We start from the raw sequence: 18,311 nt of genomic DNA on the forward strand, positions 1-18,311 counted from the left end.
CATGAGTTTGGGTGGATTCCGGGAGTTGGTGATGGACAGGGAGGCCTGGCGTGCTGCAATTCATGGGGTCGCAAAGAGTCAGACACGACTGAGCTACTGAACTGAACTGAACTGAAGTTTATATGTATATTAATGCATGCATTTTGTCCATACAACTTTATATTTGACAGAGAGTCACTCCACTGCTTGCACAAAATAGATTCTTGGTAAATATTTGTTAGTGAAATACATATGCAGTAACCTGTTCTCACTGCTCAGTAATCTGTTATTCAGGGACAGATTGGCAAAATTGGATATTAAGATTTTTATCTCTCATAAAGATATATATATATATATATATATATATATATAAGCAGAGTGTTCTGCAATCAAACATCTCTGCAGAGAAGCAGGGAGACAGGTAGTTTTGCATGAAGATCATAAAGGAAATGGCCTGAAGAATTGAGCTGAGACTATCACTTGAAGAACAAGTAGCAGGGTCCATGACTCAACCCAATCAACAGAATTCCCTAATGCAGTAAAAACAAACAAACAATCCTCCCCAAACCACTTCAAAACTACAAAATATATGTTACTTTTGAGTCTAAAAAATAAATGAATATGAGAAACAGGAGTCAAATCCCTGACCTATATTTACTTTCTACTGATTTTCTAATAATGACAGCTTCAACTTGAATCATTTCATTTAAAAAATAGAATGAGCACTCTAATGTTTTAGAAGCTGATACAGTGTGACAAGAGTCCCTTAATATTAGGCTGAATCATATGAAACTGCCACTTCTTTTGGTAAAACAAACAAACAAACAATAAAAAAACTGTCAGACATTGTCAGTTTTGAAACTTAAGCTAACCAAATCAAAATTCTTATATTACCTTACCCTTTATTGCCTTTTAACTATGACTATAAAACTAAATTGGCCAATTTCCTCCCTCTTAGTCTCTTAAAATTTGTGCACAGTAGGTACTAAACAAATGCCTTGTTAATTGAGCAGTGCTTTCCATCTTCTGTCAAAAATCAGGCCAAAATTTTGCTACCCTACCTAACACTGAGACTACCCTAAAATATAATTGACAAAGTGTTAGCTTCATTTCATGTTTCATGATTTAGATAAATCCTCTCTGTTCCTTGTTGGGGCAGCACTGGGAAGCTAATTAATACATTATTAATACGTTGCAGAGGCAAACAAGGCTCGGCTTGCACACACAGCCAGGACAAGAATAAATTCAGGTCAGAAATATTGTTGCTAGTAAAGAAAAATGTTATTATAATAATGAGAAATGATTGTTTATGTGACACATCACTGCATATTGACACATTATAGACTTATAAATGAAGCAGATGGTAGAATCAGGCAGGCTTGTCCCATCACTTAGGGTCCGACTTGGGCATCCAAAGTGCCCTGCGATGAACTAGAAATGATCACCTTGGGGATCCCAGGATTGAAGAGCCACATTATTACTTATATAAGGTTTTATAACAGTTGGGATTGGTCCCAGATTTAGGAGCATTTACTGAAATAACTGAGCAGGCAGCATGAAATGGTTTTCAATTCAGAAAGCAAAGAGCTCCTTCTACAGTGGAAGAGACAGGAGAGCTCAAGGAGTGTGAATTACCTGTGAGTTATTGCACCTCCCTGGGCCTCAGTTTCCCCATATTTGTTAATTACCTCCCAGAGGACAGTCATTCTCTATAACACCTGTCATTGCCTAGGATTATATCTTCAAATGCTATGTATTTCTTTGTTGGAGGGAGGCAGTGGGGAAGCAAGAGCTCTAAAATGTCTTTTGGTTTTGGTTGAACCAGTGCTGTGAGAGCAGCCACGTTGCATAAGCGGAGTTCTGAGAAAACAGAATTACTTTCATTTTTCAAACAGAAGAACCACAATCCTCCCTATGTTTGGATCCTTCTACAAATTAAATATATGGGTAAGAGAGAGCCCACGAAATCAGCAATTTTAACCTTTCCCTCAATGCTGTGGATTTTTCTTAGAGATTTTTTGGAGCATGGAGTATGCACAGTTCTGCTCTATTAGTGAGATCCCAGCCCAAGGTGACGTGCTCCTACAATAATGTCTTCACGCTAATTACCTTGTAGTATGCTTAGGGCAAGAATAGTTCCAAACATACTTGAGGTAATAACCAGCCCCATACCCAGAAGGTCAACAGTTCAATCAAAGAGAGGAAAAAATTAGCATATCTTAAGAAATAGTTCAAAAAAAAAAAAAAAAAAGAAATAGTTCAAGTGGTTTTGTACAAGAACTCTCATTTAAGTCTACAAGAATACTTAAAATACTGATAAGCTAGGTAATTCTATATTTCCCTTTTTAACTCATTGAAAGCCTCCGACTTCAAGGTGCAGTCTCAGAACAAGAAGCATCTGGCAGGTGAAGGGAGAAAGTGTGTAGTTAGGGAAATTGGCTGGAGTTTTAAGTGAGGAGTCTGTGCCAAGACTGTAGCTCACAAAGTTGGGGGGAGGCCAGTGCACTGGGCTGCTGCTGAAAGAACAGAGGAATGCTGAAGAGCTGGCGTCAGATGAGGGCTCTGGGCCAATCTTCTATTATAGTAACAACACAACTTTAATCTGCGATAACAATAAATCCCTCAAGTAACTGTACATTAAATCACTATAAACAAAATCACAATCTGCGCCATCAATGCAGTTTCATAACAGGTTTGATCTTTACCCAAAATTTCCATTTTTCTATGATTTCTAATGAACACGAAAGAGCAACAGCTGGAAACTATATCCATTGCTGTCTGTTTGAAATGATTGGAGTTATCTTTTGTTTTGAAGGGCACAGTATTTTCATTTATTTTAAAAATATTTATCAAGCACCTAATATGTACTTGGCAATAGTGACATGGTTAATCATTTTAGAGATGATTCCTAAAAAAAACTTTCTGCTCTGCCAAAGGTAAAGTGTTAAAATAATAGAACAGCCCAAGGATTTTTTTAAATGTGCTAAAGGGTAGTACTTTTCATTCTCCAAGAGCCCCACACTTTGCACACCGAGTTCCTTTCAATGACGGGTGCAATGCAAGATGGAATCGTGTAGAATAGTCCATAGGCTATTGATCTGAATGGGTACCATGTTCAGTAGGTAAAATGTAGCTAAGCTGAGATGCGAAGGATGGCTTTTCTCATTTAAACTACAGGAAAACGTTGAGGCTGAAAATCAAGTTAGAATGAAAATAAGTTATTCAATTCAGTAACTTTTAAATAGGATGGGGTCTTTTGTATTCATTTGAAAATATGAACTATGCAAATGAAAAGTATGAAAAAGAGTAAGAAACCTCCATGCACCCTCCACTCACAGGGTTTTTTATAAGTCTATTTAATAGACCCTGTTTCATTGCAGAGGGTCCTACAGTTAGTTGCTCAAGTGAGGACATTTTCGTATCTGAGACCAGCCTCCAGGGATAAAGCTTTTTTGTAGGACATTTTTGGCCCATGGAATTGTCTGCTTTATCCTCTAGCCACTTTACTTTGAGCTGTTGGGGAGGGGTGGGCCTGACAAACCCTAGGATGGCCGTATTCTTTAGCAAGTCACAGGGAGATGGACACCCACATACATAATTTAAGGCTGACATAAGTGCTGGGGACAAAGAGATGAATTCTGTCTGGGGAAGAACTGGGGAGAGAGAGTGGGTCTGGGTCTCACCTTTGAAGGTTGACTGGCATTTTGAAAGGTGACTATGGGGGATGGGGATACTCAGGTAAGAGTGAAGGCCTAGTTCCAGAATGGTGAACAGACACAGTCCTTGGACCAGTGTGTGTTCTCAGTGCGATGGGTGGGCTTTGACTGTAAAAAATGTTAAAGATTTCTAGCTTACTGATGGAGGGGGTCAATGCCCCAAATTCTCTAATTTTCTTTTCCAACTGGGTTACCAAGTCTTACTGAACTTTTATATATCATCCAGCTGCTTTTGAAACCCTAAAGTCATATAATCCAGTAATAATTTACTTTCAGAGAGCATGTTACAGTTTACAAATGGCTTTTTTAATACACATTATTACATTTGATCCATATAACAGCCCTGTGACACCACAGGCTCATCTCTAGAAGCTATTTCCTTTTGAAAATAACTACTGGTTATAGAAGCTACTAGCTATAGAAATCAGACAGATTTCCACTGGGAGCTTTATTGTGCTAGAAGCACAAGGCAAGATAAAGTCAGCAATTTGGGAGAGATGAAAGGAGGGTCCTAAAACAGACAGAGATTGAGAATCCCAGGAGAATGGTAAGATAGCAGTTTTGGAAATGGAGAGAGACACAGAAGAGGCAAGAGTGCAACAGAAAGCACAGGATGGAGTGAGGGGTGGTGATCCAGTACTGGGTGGGCGGTGGTCCCTAGTGCTGTGGTGAACACCCAGCCAGTCCAAGGTCAATACTCGTTCACCTATGCTCACCGTGTGTTGGCTTGTGTGTATATTGAAAGGTGCTGTGAGAAACACAATTCAAAAATCTAAAATGGTGGCTTTTAGAACATGGATATTTAATAATATATAAAAACACGGATAAAAATATTGAACATGGATATAGAGTGACAAATTTTTTATAACATTTTTCTCATTTTACACATCTGCATGTTCTCTCATTCTACAGCATTCCCATTTATTGTGACTTTGATAAACTGTTTTTCAGTGCACACACTGAAATGGTGCACTTTTGCAACTACTTAATAGAAACTAAAGCAACCAACGGACTGTGATTGTTGTAATCTAGCTGGAATAAATCTTACTGACGTAGGATGTATCAACATATCCATTTAGCTCGCTGCAAATCAGTTTACTTTTCTACTTAGAGGCATGATGTGAAATGAAATTAATCCAGTTGCAACAAGGCAAGTGCATTCAGTTGAATAAATCCCTTTATGTGGAAAGGAACTTTGTTTTGCAGCTTATTTGAAAGAAAATCCACGTGGCAGTATAATACCTTCCCTGGAACTGAACAAATGCATTTATCCCAGCTTTATTTACAGTTAAATTCACATCAGGCCTATTTTATACGATAGTGCACGCTATTGTCCTTAGGTGAAGGTCACACTGAAAGCATTTGCAGGACAACTAAAATTTTACAATGGAACTTTGCCTAAGAACTGTTGTTCCAACTAGACTATGAACTTGGCAAAGACGGACACCTTCTTGGAGAGAAAACAGACAGATAAAAACCAACAAAACCATGTATATCCTTTTCTATTCCGTCTCCTTTGCCTCCACTGTCAAAACGGCAATCCACACACACAGTGTATATTTAATAAATGCATTTTGGTGGTGGCTATCACAAGCAGGCAACACTTGGAGAGGGTCCAGAGAATAACAAAGGGATTAAGAGGTTGGGTAGAGACTCTCAGCGTGACACGCTAATGAAATTGAGGTAAATTGAGCTAAAGAGCTTGGAGAAGGGAAGGCTGGTTTTGGCAGCTGCGGAGGTAAGTGGGTCTTGTTTACCATTGCCGAATGTTAGAAAGCACAGAGTATGAAAGGTAGGATGAAAGAAAGTCGACTTACGTCCGGTAAGGTGATAGAAGGTTAGGAATGCACAAGCGATTTTGACTTAGATGGTTTATAAGGCGTTAACACAGGTCCTTAATAAATCTTTCTTAGAGGGACTTCCCTGGTGGTCCAGTGGTTAAGAATCCAGCTTGCAATGCAGGGACACGGGTTCAGCCCCTGATGAGGGACCTAAGAGCCCACGTGCTGCAGAGCAACTAAGCCCACCTGCCGTAAGTATTGAGCTCATGTGCCACAACTAGAGTCCGTGGGCCAAACCAAAAGATCTCGCATGATGCCATGAAGATCCTGAGTCCACAACTAAGACCCATAGCAGCCAAATAAATAAATAAATATTTTTTTAAAGGAATCTTTCTTTGAAAATGTTACAGTTGAAGAGTAGGCCACCTTTCTGAAATGCATTAGGTGTTGTGCAGTAGGGAAATGACTCAGAGGATCTCTCAAGTTCTAGCCAGTTCTTATCCTGTGAATTTTCAGCAGCCAGTGTCAGGAGTCGACTTGCTTCTTGTCTACCTTACTCCATAGCTGGAAGTCAGCCTTGACCTCTTCCTGCAAGTCAGCCACACTGTACTCTCAGCCCTAAGGCTCTTCTTGTTTGGGAGGGATTTAAAAAGCTCACTCTAGCTAAGAGCTCAGCTAACTGTCATCAGGTCATCCCCTGCTGCTAGGCTGGCTCTGAGGTGTCCAGTTCTAACAAGTGGGGTTCTGCCTTGCACCTAAGTCTGTCTCTTACTGGATTTACTGGAAATCCACCAGAGTCTTCCTATGATAACACCGGAAATCCTTTCTTGCTTTCCAGGTCTAATGTGATTTGGGGATCACATTGCGTATCCAGTCTAGGATTGAAGCTTTGTTTCAGCCCACACCACCCCCCATCCCCAGCTCAGATTCGATGTCCAGTCTCTGAACCCCAACCCTGTTACCTGGGCAGTCTGTGCACAGAGCATTGGTTACAAGCTCTCTGAGATCTCTCCTCTCATCTGTGGCTGGATTCTCTATTCGCTGCCACACCCCCCCCCCCCCCCCCAGGCTCCCAGCGTCATAACTCAGGCCACTACCAGTCCCCTTGCTCTTCTCCTATCAGGTGATGACACGGCATATGGCTTCATTTTCCTGCATCCTGCTGTGAACCGTTGCACATATGAGTCCCTCTCGACAAACCACATACCTCTACAACAGGCCTTCCCAACCTCGTTGCTATTGACATGTACGGTTGGTTCAGTCTTTATGGTGGGGGGTATTCTATGTATTATAGGGTCCAAAATTAGCATTGCTGGCTTCTACTCACCGGATGCCAGAGGCAGCCCCTCTCCTCCACCCCCAAATTGTGACAAACAAAAATGTCTCCAGGCATTGCCAAATGTCTCTGATGGGGAGGGTGTTTCAAAATTGCCCTTTGTAAGGACTTCCCTGGAGGTCAGGTGGTTAAAACTCTATGCTTCCATGGCAGGGAAAATGAGTTCAATCCCTGCTTGGGGAACTGAGATGCTGTATGCCACGTGACATGGCAAAAAAAAAAGGAGAAGGAAAATTACCCCCTTTTGAGAATTCTTGCTCTACAAGAACCCAGAAAGGCAAGAGCATTTTAAGGTCAGTTATAGATACTTTGAGGAAAAGTTGGAATGTTCAAATCTGGTAAACATTTAACAACTCTGCTCTGCTGCTATTGCTGTTGCTAAGTCGCTTCAGTCATGTCCGACTCTGTGTGATCCCATAGACAGCAGCCCACCAGGCTCCCCCATCCCTGGGATTCTCCAGGCAAGAACACTGGAGTGTGTTGCCACTTCCTTCTCCAATGCATGAAAGTGAAAAGTGAAAGTGAAGTTTGCTCAGTCGTGTTCGACCCCATGGACTGCTGCCTACCAGGCTCCTCCATCCATGGGATTTTCCAGGCAAGAGTATTGGAGTGGGTTGCCATTGCCTTCTCCGAACTCTGCTCTAAACTAGTTTTTAAAAGTTTCCCAGGTGGTTCAGTGGTAAAGAACCTGCCTGCCAATGTGGGAGACTGGGGTTCAATCCGTGGGTCAGGAAGATCCCCTGGAGGAGAAAATGGCAACCTACTCTAGTATTCTTGCCTGGGAAATCCCATGGACGGAGGAGTCTGGTGGGCTAAAGTCCACAGGGTCACAAAAGAATCAGGTATGACTAAGCGACTACCAACAGCACAAAACTAGTAATAAACACCAAATAGAATCTTGTTAAGGTTTGTTTAACAACATAAGGGGTAAAGTGAGATGAAATCCCTTCACTCTAGGTCAGTGTTCCTGAGATCTTATTGTGCAGGAGAATCACAAAAGGACTTTTTTAAACACGCATGTCCTGATTTGGCAAGTTTCAGGCAGGATCTGATACTCAGTCCTAACAGGTTCCCAGGTGGTATCAATATCATGGGTTCCCAGACCTTCCATTGAGCAGCAAGGCCCTAGAACAAAATCACTCATAAGAGGTAGGGGAGGGGCTGTTTTAATTGTAATAGTTACAAGGTCATGAGAGCAAGATTAAAATTTGCATTAGAAGAACAGGCTAGAAAAATGTGACTGTTTCTTGCACTTTTCTATAAAGAATAAAACAGCTCTCAGAGATGTGTTTTGAAATGTGACATTTCTCTTCGCTTGAAATTATAAATATTACACAAGCTACCTGCAAAAACTGGTGAGCTGCTATATTAGTTCAGCAGAACTTTGAAAGGTTTCCAAAACCCTGTTGCAAATCTAAACTTCAAGGTCTTCATAGTCCTTGTTTTAGGGAGGAAGAGGCTAGGGGTGAGGAGGCCTAGGGAAGGGGATGGATAAAGGAAGATCATTTTAAATGGGGCCTTGCAAAGAAACAGATTCGTGAACCTGCCTCAAATGACAAATTATTCCGTGCTGAAATTATACTGACACCACACGAAGTTATTGCAACCTCGAATCAGATAACTCAGTTATGGCTATAAACCAGTTGCAGAAAATGAGTGCTATTTACTGTAATGTATAGCGATCAGGGTAATCAAATCTCCTGAAAGCTGTCGAAAGCCTGATATAAAAATTTCTTCTTCTTGTATATTACTGCCTCTGAGTAACTCTGACTTGGAGTTTTGCAGACATCTGAGTCACTGCTGCATATCCTCAGTAAGGAAAGGCCTGTTCACATTTGTTCCTAGTTTACAGTTAGAAAGATTTAGGCTCACTAGTTTGTCTAAAGATGTAGATAATAAAGTCCTGACCCTTATGAGATTTATTCCAGGCCAGTGTTGAGACTAGCTCTGCCCTTAAGTATTCACCTTGGGGAAGGAGAACTAACATTCTAGCTCTGAAATATCAATATATTGATGGGTTGTTATCAACTGGATCAAGTGTAATAGAGTTAAATATATCTACATTTAAAATTTTGTGCCTAGGGTTTTATTTCTTTTCTTTTCTTTTTTAAAATCAATAATGTAAGTACAGAATAAGGATGAACTGGCTTCATAGTAGAGCATGGGAACTCATGGGTATGAGTTGACCACAGTTTCAGTGTGAGTCAGCATACTAACTGAGTGCCAAAAAGACTAATGCAATCTTGGGCCATATTAATAGAAGTATAGGGTATAGATCAAGGGAGGCTACTATTCCATGGTATTCTGCACTGGTCAGACCACTCCTGGAGAGCCCTGTCCCAATCTGAGCACCATGATTTAAGAGAGGCCTCACATCATAGTCCATCAGAGGTAAACACTTAAAATGATGAGAGCATGTAAAACCACGTCACACGAGGAATAGCTGAAAGAACAAAGGATATTTATGCTTGAGAAAGAAGACGTAAGGGGACATGATGAGAAGCAAAAGAAGAACAGGTTGTCTGAGGTAGAGTTTCCAGCAGCAGAAGTTTAATTTCTTTCTGGATCCCCAAGGAAAAAAAATTCCCAAGAGCCTTCTTGACTCTTTGTCATTTGCACGGTAAACAGGTCTTCATCAAAGAAGACTCTGTTCCTCCTACAATGTCCTTGAAGTGCGAAGAACTTTACGTTCCTTTGCCAAGCCATCTTCCTCTGCCTGCAGAACCACCTCTTTCAGGAAGCCCTCCCTCCAAAGCCCCACCTTGAGTGCTCTTCCTCAGGAGTTGGCACTGCGGAAGCATTTGCTTTCTCTTGTCCTAGATTCCCTAATAGCTTGTTAGCTCTTTAGAGGAAAGGACCCTATTTTCTTTTTGTTTTGATTACCCTAAATGTTCCCAGTACATCTGGGTCCTGAGAATTAGGGGCTGAGGGGATATCTGCTGACGGTAGCCAAAAGATGACTTAAAGTAACCAGACAAGGTGATTTTTTTTTTTTATAGTGCCTACATGACAAAGCATTACAGTATGTTCTCTTGATGATAGCAACACGTAATTGACCCTTTGCTTTATGAAATAATATGAGCTGACAAAGTTGGCTGTATAGTAAATCTTACTTTTCCCTACATCTTGCATTTCAAAATAAAAGTTGTGTGTCCAGGGGACTTCCCTGGTGGTCCAGTGCCTAAGACTCCGTGCTCCCAGTGCAGGAGGCCTGGGTTCAATCCCTGGTCATGGAACTAGATCCTGCATATCACAACTAAAGAGCTCATACTCCACAGTGGAGATCAAAAATCCAGGTGCAGCCAAAAAACAAAAGTTCTGTGTCCATGCCACTATTTAAGAGCCCCATCTTCCTTATGTCAGGTCCTAAGAATTACTCTCGAGCTGGGAGATTCTTTGATTTCACGCATCTCCTTCTTTGTTTACTTGGATATTTGTAGGGTACCAAGGGTTGCAAAGAGTCAGATACAACCGAGCACACAGTACATGTATACAAGGGTCAAGTCACAACATCACCCAGCTTCTGGTTTATAAAATGAATGAATTGTCTATTTAACAACATTGATCTCAGACAGAGAAATTCCACAAATGAGTTTAAATGAGAAAGCACCCTGTTATGCATTTTAAAAAAGGGATATTGCACATTTATATTATACCAAAGATAAAAACATCTTTGGGGTAATGATGCACAGCCCTTCTCAAGTCTCCTGTGTAGTGGCTTAAAGAACGGTATAGTTTCCCTCAAGGACAGAGGCATGGATGGGCACTCTGAGTCATCTACGAAGCTGAGAATAGAATGCAGAACACAGGAGCCAAGTTCATGCTCTGTCACTCGCGTCACTGGACAGTATTACCTCCCACAGTCCAATGACCTGACATGGTACAGAGCAAATTATACACTTCTCTGCAAGAAGTTAATAGAATTCCACTTGCCAGCCTGACGTTCAGGTAGAAAATGCAGTTAGCAAAAAGACAGGGCCCCCGATTTTTTATCATTGGCTGTTAATCACAAATAGAGACTGACACCTCCCTGGTTGCTGGGGTAGCCAGTCTGTCTGTGCTAATAGCCCTTGGCTCAGATGCTTCAGAAGACTAAGAGCAGGGTGGTTCCTGTGATGCATAGAATAATTTTGATTCTGAGTTACCACCGTTTGACAACTGATATTACAAAAGCCTGGTTTACTGATATACGAAGCATGAGAATTTTCTGCTTGTTTTATCTTCCTGGAGAAGTCCAAAATAAAACTGGGGCTGTATCATGGGTTTTGTATATCCATACACTGTGGATACTTTTTAGAAATCTGGAACAAAGGCTAACACACAAATTTATCCTGATTATATTGACTCAAAGATTCTTCAACCATCTCCCAAAAGAAAGGGTTTGGTCACATCCTTTCTCGTCTCAGGGCATCTGTGTTCAGTGCTGCTAGCTCCCCCTTGACTCCAATTTCCAAGCACATTTCAGAGACGTTAAAGGAAATAACTGTTAGTGATGAAAAATCAGGTGGAAGATGTGCGTCCTTCAAGAGAAATAACCTTTTTAGAAGGATAAGTTCTATCAGCCCCAAATAAGTCCATCAGTATTCTTTATTTCCATATCATATTCTGAACTACCCAAGAGGGATCATAAAATACCGTGGTATGTCTGTCTGATGCAGAGCACAGGGTTGGAGCAAAGTTGTTGTGAGACTGCCAACCCTGCAGGAAAAGGAGGCAACCAGTGGCACAACACACAAGAAGCCCACAAAAGCGTGACCCATGCTGCTAGTTTCTAACAGGATTTGGACATTGAAAAGGAACCCATCTGAACCGGACGCCAGCTCTTACGACCTACAGGGAAGGGTGAAAGGTCTCGCCATCCATCTGTCACTGAAAAGGTCATTTCTCTCTGCTCTCAGACTGCAGAAGGATGAGATAGTTTGCAACAGAGAATGGAAGGGGCTTCAGAGAACATGTGGTCTAACCTCTCACTCAACTGAGAAGGAAACTGAGGCCCAGAGAGATTAGTGTCACATTCAAGGTCACGCAAGTAGTTCCCAATAAAGCCAGAATTCAGATTTCCAGAACCCGCATCAAGAGTTCCTTGATGCTATGCCCAGACCAGTGTGGGAGAAGGAACCCTGGCTACAATTTCACAGCCTTGGTACTATGTCTTGGTAAACGTTAGCAAAATTACCTTGAGCAAGTCACTTAAACTTGCGAGCTTTGCCCTTCCCACTCTGCAACATGAGAGGCAAAATATGTGGTCTGCCTGCTTCAAAGATCATAGGCAGATCAAACGAGATAATGTGTGAAAATGCTTTTTAAAACTTTATAAGGCTCAGGTAAAAAAAAAAAAAAGGTAAGGTTAAAAAAAGAAAAGAATTCCATATAAAGCATGTTTTTCCTTCTGAAGATATATGGAGGGACTCTGCTGGTGGTGGTGGAAGGGGAGGCAGGGAGTGGCCATGAGCCACTGAATATTCTGTGTAAAGGTGTGTGTGAATGAATGCTAGGCATATTTTTTTCACCCCTGGGGAGTGCTTCTATAGCTTTCATCAGCTTTCTAAATGTGTCTCTGAAACTCTCTGCACCTTTAGCCTCACCACCACCAGTAAGAACCTCTGTGCTGTGGATATCAACATGTTTATGATCAATAAAAGGTTGATTTAATGTATTAAAATACGACAATTTTCTTAGATTTACTGTGTAGTTGGGATCTCCTTGCTAGCTTTACAATTCAATAATCCACGGTTTTAGAATACAAATCTATTCGGGGGAGGGGAGTTAATCTGACCTCACGCTTTGCTCCCTAAACTGCTAAAAGTCTATCACTTATAAAATGAAGATGAAAATTCAAAAGGTAAAATGATAAAGATTTTTTTTCCTACTAGTGTACTTCCTTAGTAGAATGTCCTAGGTATTTTAAAAGATTTTTCTTTAAAATTATATTTAGCAAGAAAACTATCTACTTATTATTTACTGAGTTCCTACTGAGTTTCGAGCAGTTTGTTTCCAGTATTTTCCCATAAAGCACTAGACAGCAGACACAAACCGTAAACCATTTGCAGGCTGCCACATTAAGCCTGTGGCTCTGGAAGGCTGAGAGGTGTGGAGAAAAACAGGTGAAAAAGTATTATTCATGACCAATTGATCAATTAGCTTGCTTGTCATTAAAAAACAAAAAGGCAGGACCAATTTAGCAATGCTTGTGTCAGAAATGCGTAAAAACATTATTAATGTTGGATTTTTTTTCTCATTTATTTTTACTTCTCTTTAGAAAATCACACTTGAGAGCTTTCTGTAGCAGCAATAGAAGGAGTGAATAAGACAGCACTGGAATCCTTTTTTAATGCTAATGAAGGGGTAGGGACCAATACCTAGTTTGTGAGGCCTTTTCTATGTACAGTTATGTATTTCCAAAGACACAGACTGACTTATGGAATGTCTGAGTGACCGAGATAACCAACCAGAGAAGTTACCTACTATCAAGACTCATCCATCATCCCATAAAGAAATCCAATGTGGTCTTTTATAAATCTGACAATGGCTATACTCTTGTGTTTTAGTGGTAAAATTTTACACAGTACAGGAATGTGAAAAACGAGAGGCAGTTTCTCCCCTTGACTGTATCAAAATATCATCTTCTGCCCCAAGACTCTGAGGTCTCATAACTCCCCTCTTGTATTATTCCTTTCAGTTTTTTCCCTTCCTCTTCCTTTATATTGAATAGTTCTACATTTTCCAGTCTTAACATTATTTCTAACATTTAGACTTTCTTATATAGAGCCTGAAGCTATAGAATTGCAATAAGTGTACTCATCTATGCTTACTAGAGTGCTATTATCAGATGAACAAAACCTAAAATATATTTTGGTAGTGAGAGTCTCAGGTTTTGAATAACTCAAAAGAACTCAAAACTTGGGCGGTGATAGGATGCCAGGGTGGGGGCAGGCTGTATCTGCTTTTCGTTCAGTTCCATTTCTGTTCTTCTCATTCCACGTGTCAGGAGCCTTTGGAGAGAATGCTCTGGATCAGACCACCTGGGTTCAAATCAAGGTTGTACCAAATACTAGTTAAGTGATCTTGTGCAAATGACCTAAACTCTCTGCACCCCAGTTTCCTCACTTACAAAAGAAGGGTAATATTAGCCCTTGCTTCATTGTGCCCTTAGGAGAAGCAAAATGAGTTAACACCGGTACAGTGCTGTTGGCAAATAACAATAACAGACACTGTTTCAGAAACTTTATGTGTATAAATTACTTAATCTTCAAAACAGTATGATAAGATAGCTACCACTATCACTCTCATTTTATAGCTAAAGAAACTAAGACATAGAAAGACTAAGTATCTTGTCCCAGTTGGCCTAGTTAGTAACTGAAGGATTGGCCCTCAAACCTGGACCATCTGGCTCTACAGCAAGCACTCAGTAAATGCTACTTGTTACCATCATCATCATCATCATGGTTGTTATTACCTGAACTTAAAAAAACACTCAAATATCTGCTGTGTCTGCTGATAACGATGAATGTGTATGTCTAATCCTTCTTCAAAATATACTGAAAATGTATATAACCCCCAAACAAATAGTTGATTTCGGAAAGGATTATCACCTAAAGCCACTGAGTGAGGTTTGTTGGGAAATAGGATATCATCACAAAGCCTAAGCATTATCTTGCCAGACTACTTGTTAATTGCAAAAGGATCCCTGAACTGAGATCACTACCTTGAGACCCGATCAAACTGAGTGTCACAAGTAGAGGGACAATCTGGAACTAAGTGTCTCCTGTAGAGATACAAAATGGAGCACCTTGTAAAATGCATTCAATTGAAATGTAATCAATGCTTTATTTCTAATTTGGATTTTATGGGAAATATTGAGGATAGAGGAACAAATTAAATGACACCGCTAGGCAAAAACAAATTAGAACATTCAACAAGACAACATGTAACCTTTTCAAAATTGCTAATGTTGAATAAAAGACATAAAGCCTTCATGTAAAAAAATATATTTTTCTTTAAAAAAATTAGATCTTAGCTTTTTTAAGGTATGGGAGACATTTGGGGGACAAATGGTTAAGGTTAGATATGGTTTAGATACTAGATATTAATGAATCACTGTTCATCTTCTTAGGTACAGTGATGGCATTGCACTTATGTAGGAGAATGTTCTTATTCTTTGATGTGTACTGAATTATCTAGGGGTGAAGTATCATTTTGTCTGTAACTTACAAGTAGTTAGAAAGAAATACATATAGGTGGAACAAATATGTCAAAAGCAACTGTTGAATCTAGGAGGTGAGTATAGAAGTATTCACTGTATAAATATTTCAACTTTTCTTTATGTTTAGACATTTTCTTCACTTTGTTCATAAGATGTAGGTCTTATATCTTCTTTAGAGGGCAGTTTAAGACTTTAATCTTCACATACTTAGTAATAATTTCTTTTAATTCTCCAAAATGTTTGCTGTGAATGAATTTATTTTTTAATCTGTCTTCTAAAAATTACTTACTGAATTCCCATTGGCTCATTGGTTCAAGCTTATTGAAACCTAATGTAATATTAACATTGTTGAAAAGAACTCAGTGCCCAGAACAAGGCCTGATGCATAGTAAATGTACAATGTGTTAATAAACATTCATTTGTTAAATGAGGCTACATTTTCCTAAGAAATTGTACAGAGGTCAAAAAAAGACGCACGCACAGGAGGCTGCGTTGTTCCTTCATAGATCAAGACATGCTGAGTTAAGTACTTGAGAAGGACAAATAGGAGGGCCGGTCAGTCTCATCCTTTGATTCAAATAACTTAGGCCATAAAGATTCTTCACTAAGTTTTGAGTTTCATGACTGCACAAAAATGAAGCCTCTGTTCCTCAGACTAATCAAGCATCAACTATAACTTGTTTAAGAAATCCTGATGGAATCACACATTTTTAAATGTGTGTGTGCTCAGTCCCTTCAGTCGTGTCCGACTCTCTGCGATCCCATGGACCATGGGCAGCCAGGCTCCTCTGTCCATGGGATTCTCCAGGCAAGAATACTGGAGTGATTGTAGACTTTTCCTGAGTGAGGAAAAGAAGCAAGCTCTGTTTCAGGAATGAGCCCTGCAAATCACCAAAACCTACAGGTGTTATTCTCTGAGAATCAATAAACATGTGGGAATTAGGCTCATTTTCAGTCCCTCCAGAAGGCAAAGACATAAAAGAGATGGCTTCAGGCAGTAAGTCAGATATATTTTGTATAAAAGGTGGGAAGAAAATGATCAAGATTCAAAGAAATCATTAATAGTGATATCACCTTGTGTTTTCACAGCACCTTTTTCCTAAGCCATTTCATATCTATGTTAACTCATTTATTCTTACAATATCCCTAAGAAATAGATGTAGGACAGTTGAAATTTTTTAAAAAGATAGAAGATTTTCATTAGGGCCTAAGATATAAAAGATATTCAAAAGGATATTATATTAGCAATAGAGATATTTCTTCATTTTGAACAAATCAATCACCTCCTTCCCCTATGCTTCAGTAAAGTCATTTTTAAAAAATAAAATCTATTATAATGGGAGAATCAGATTACAGTTTACTACATGGGAGACACTAAGTTCAATCTAAAAAGATAGTTTTATTCAATGATATAGGACTGTCTCCCTTTACCCAAAAAACCACCCCAAGTTCTCCAAAAGGGTACAAATCAAAATTTTTAAAATTTGAAATTTAAATACAGTTAGATGGTTCTCAATTTTCTTGGTGCTCCTTATTTAATAATGGATCCTTTTGTAAAGAGGATCATTTTAAAATTATTTTATAAAAGTGAAGTTTTATAAACAATACTGCATTGTTAAAGTAGAATACGCTTATACTCAGTCCTTTCTGAAACTAAAATAAGAAAAAAAGAAGAGAAAAGAAAAGAGGACCCACTGAAAAGTTAATAAATCTATGATAAGTGCAATTGTAGGTAATGAAACATTTTTCAACCTGAGGTTTCCCACCCTCAGATGACAGAACATGAGCACGTGTAATCTTTTCTATTGGAGTTTTAGATCCTAAACGTTTCTCCCTTCTTTTAATTCATCTGGGGATGTATACTTTCAGTAATGTACAGATGAAGTTACATATACTTTATTAATAAGACCTAATTCCAGATATGTAAACATGATATTTTTAAATTGGATTAATCTTTGGTGGGTATATTCAATCCTCAGGTTCAAAGAGTAGGGTGTCAAAGAGTTGTGTTCAGATTTTATGCCTGAACTGAAGATGGTCTTAGGGACACAGTGTTAACTGTTAATAAAGGGATTAATATAGACAACACTCTCTCAAATCTCATTTCAAAGTAAAGTTTTCTTTTTGTAAAGGAACTTAATCTGGGGTTCTTTGTAAAGGCAACATAAACACTAACAGAAGTAGAAATGCAAGCCCCAAGAACAAATCCTGACCATGCAGTACTAGCGTTCATTCATTGCCACTCTGCCCTTCACCTCCCACACCCACGCCAATTCGGAACAAATGCTGACACTGGTGAAGGGGAATTCCACCCCTGTAATCCCAGGTCCAGAGTCTTTCCCTGAGATGGCTCAGAAGCCAATTAGTGGAGTCTTCTTGGATAACGTTGGCTGAAAAGAGCAAGTCTTCTAGTTTATGCACTGGAAGTTGAATCCTATCCCTACAAACACTGTTGCAGAAAAAGATTTAGAGACCTTAGCTGATGAACTGAAAATTAAAACCAATATTTACAGAGCCCAGGGGACTCATTTTAATTAGATTGACTCCAAGAGAACATTCTGCAAATAGTAAAAATCTGAGACCTCTAGAGCGTGTAGACTGATGTTGCATAAAGACATACCTTTCAGAAGAGAAGAGGTTGAGTTTATGGCTTTGCACCGAATGGTCAGAATCCTCTCCTGCAAGAAGGAAGCTGAATTTCGACATCAAAATGACTGCATTTCAGAGTCCGGATCCACCTTGGGCTGTCGTCCACATACCGCACTAAACCAGGGCACAGGCTCACAGATCCATTGAGTGCTTCCTCCTCCTCCCCGACTTCTTACTCCCTCCTCCAAACTACCCCCAGTCAGCCCGGCAGTCTGTATGCAAACCACACAGGAACTAGCAGACACGGGGCTTCAGAGAGTTGGGCGTGAGCCTTAGATTATGTGGTTTTGTTTTCTTGCTGCCGGAGTTGAACTAAAATGCAGGAGGTTCACTGAAACACTTTTGCTTCTTTATGCTTGGTTTCAGTTTTAACAAGTTTGCCCCGAATGATTATGTTCACATAAGAAAATTTTTAATCCTAGATATGGTCCATTGGCAAGTTACTGCTGGTCTTAAGGAAAATGGTACAAGCATCAGGAGGAACATTAGGACTTCTTAGGGGAACTTATTTAACAGCATCCTGGATCACTCATATCATTCCAATCTCAGGAAAAAAAAAAACTTTTTTAGTGTACTCAGCCCATAATATTACCCTTAGCCCCTAATACTATCCCTAACAAAAGAAAGAAGAAAAACTCAAAGCCAAG

The 18,311-nt window shown here is 39.8% G+C and overlaps 1 protein-coding gene across 1 annotated transcript in view; it reads right to left on the bottom strand.

Moving 5' to 3' along the window:
* Positions 1–17,860, bottom strand: part of GRAP2 (GRB2 related adaptor protein 2) — a 70,483-nt gene extending 52,623 nt beyond the window's left edge. Inside the window, exon 1 of the mRNA XM_040233257.1 lies at positions 17,636–17,860. The gene's annotated coding sequence lies outside the window, so the exon portion shown is untranslated. The remainder of the gene's footprint in view (positions 1–17,635) is intronic.
* Positions 17,861–18,311: the final 451 nt, after the last annotated feature.

This window comes from Oryx dammah, unplaced genomic scaffold (assembly GCF_014754425.2).
Source record: "Oryx dammah isolate SB20612 unplaced genomic scaffold, SCBI_Odam_1.1 HiC_scaffold_29, whole genome shotgun sequence".
Classification (NCBI taxonomy): Eukaryota; Metazoa; Chordata; class Mammalia; order Artiodactyla; family Bovidae; genus Oryx; species Oryx dammah.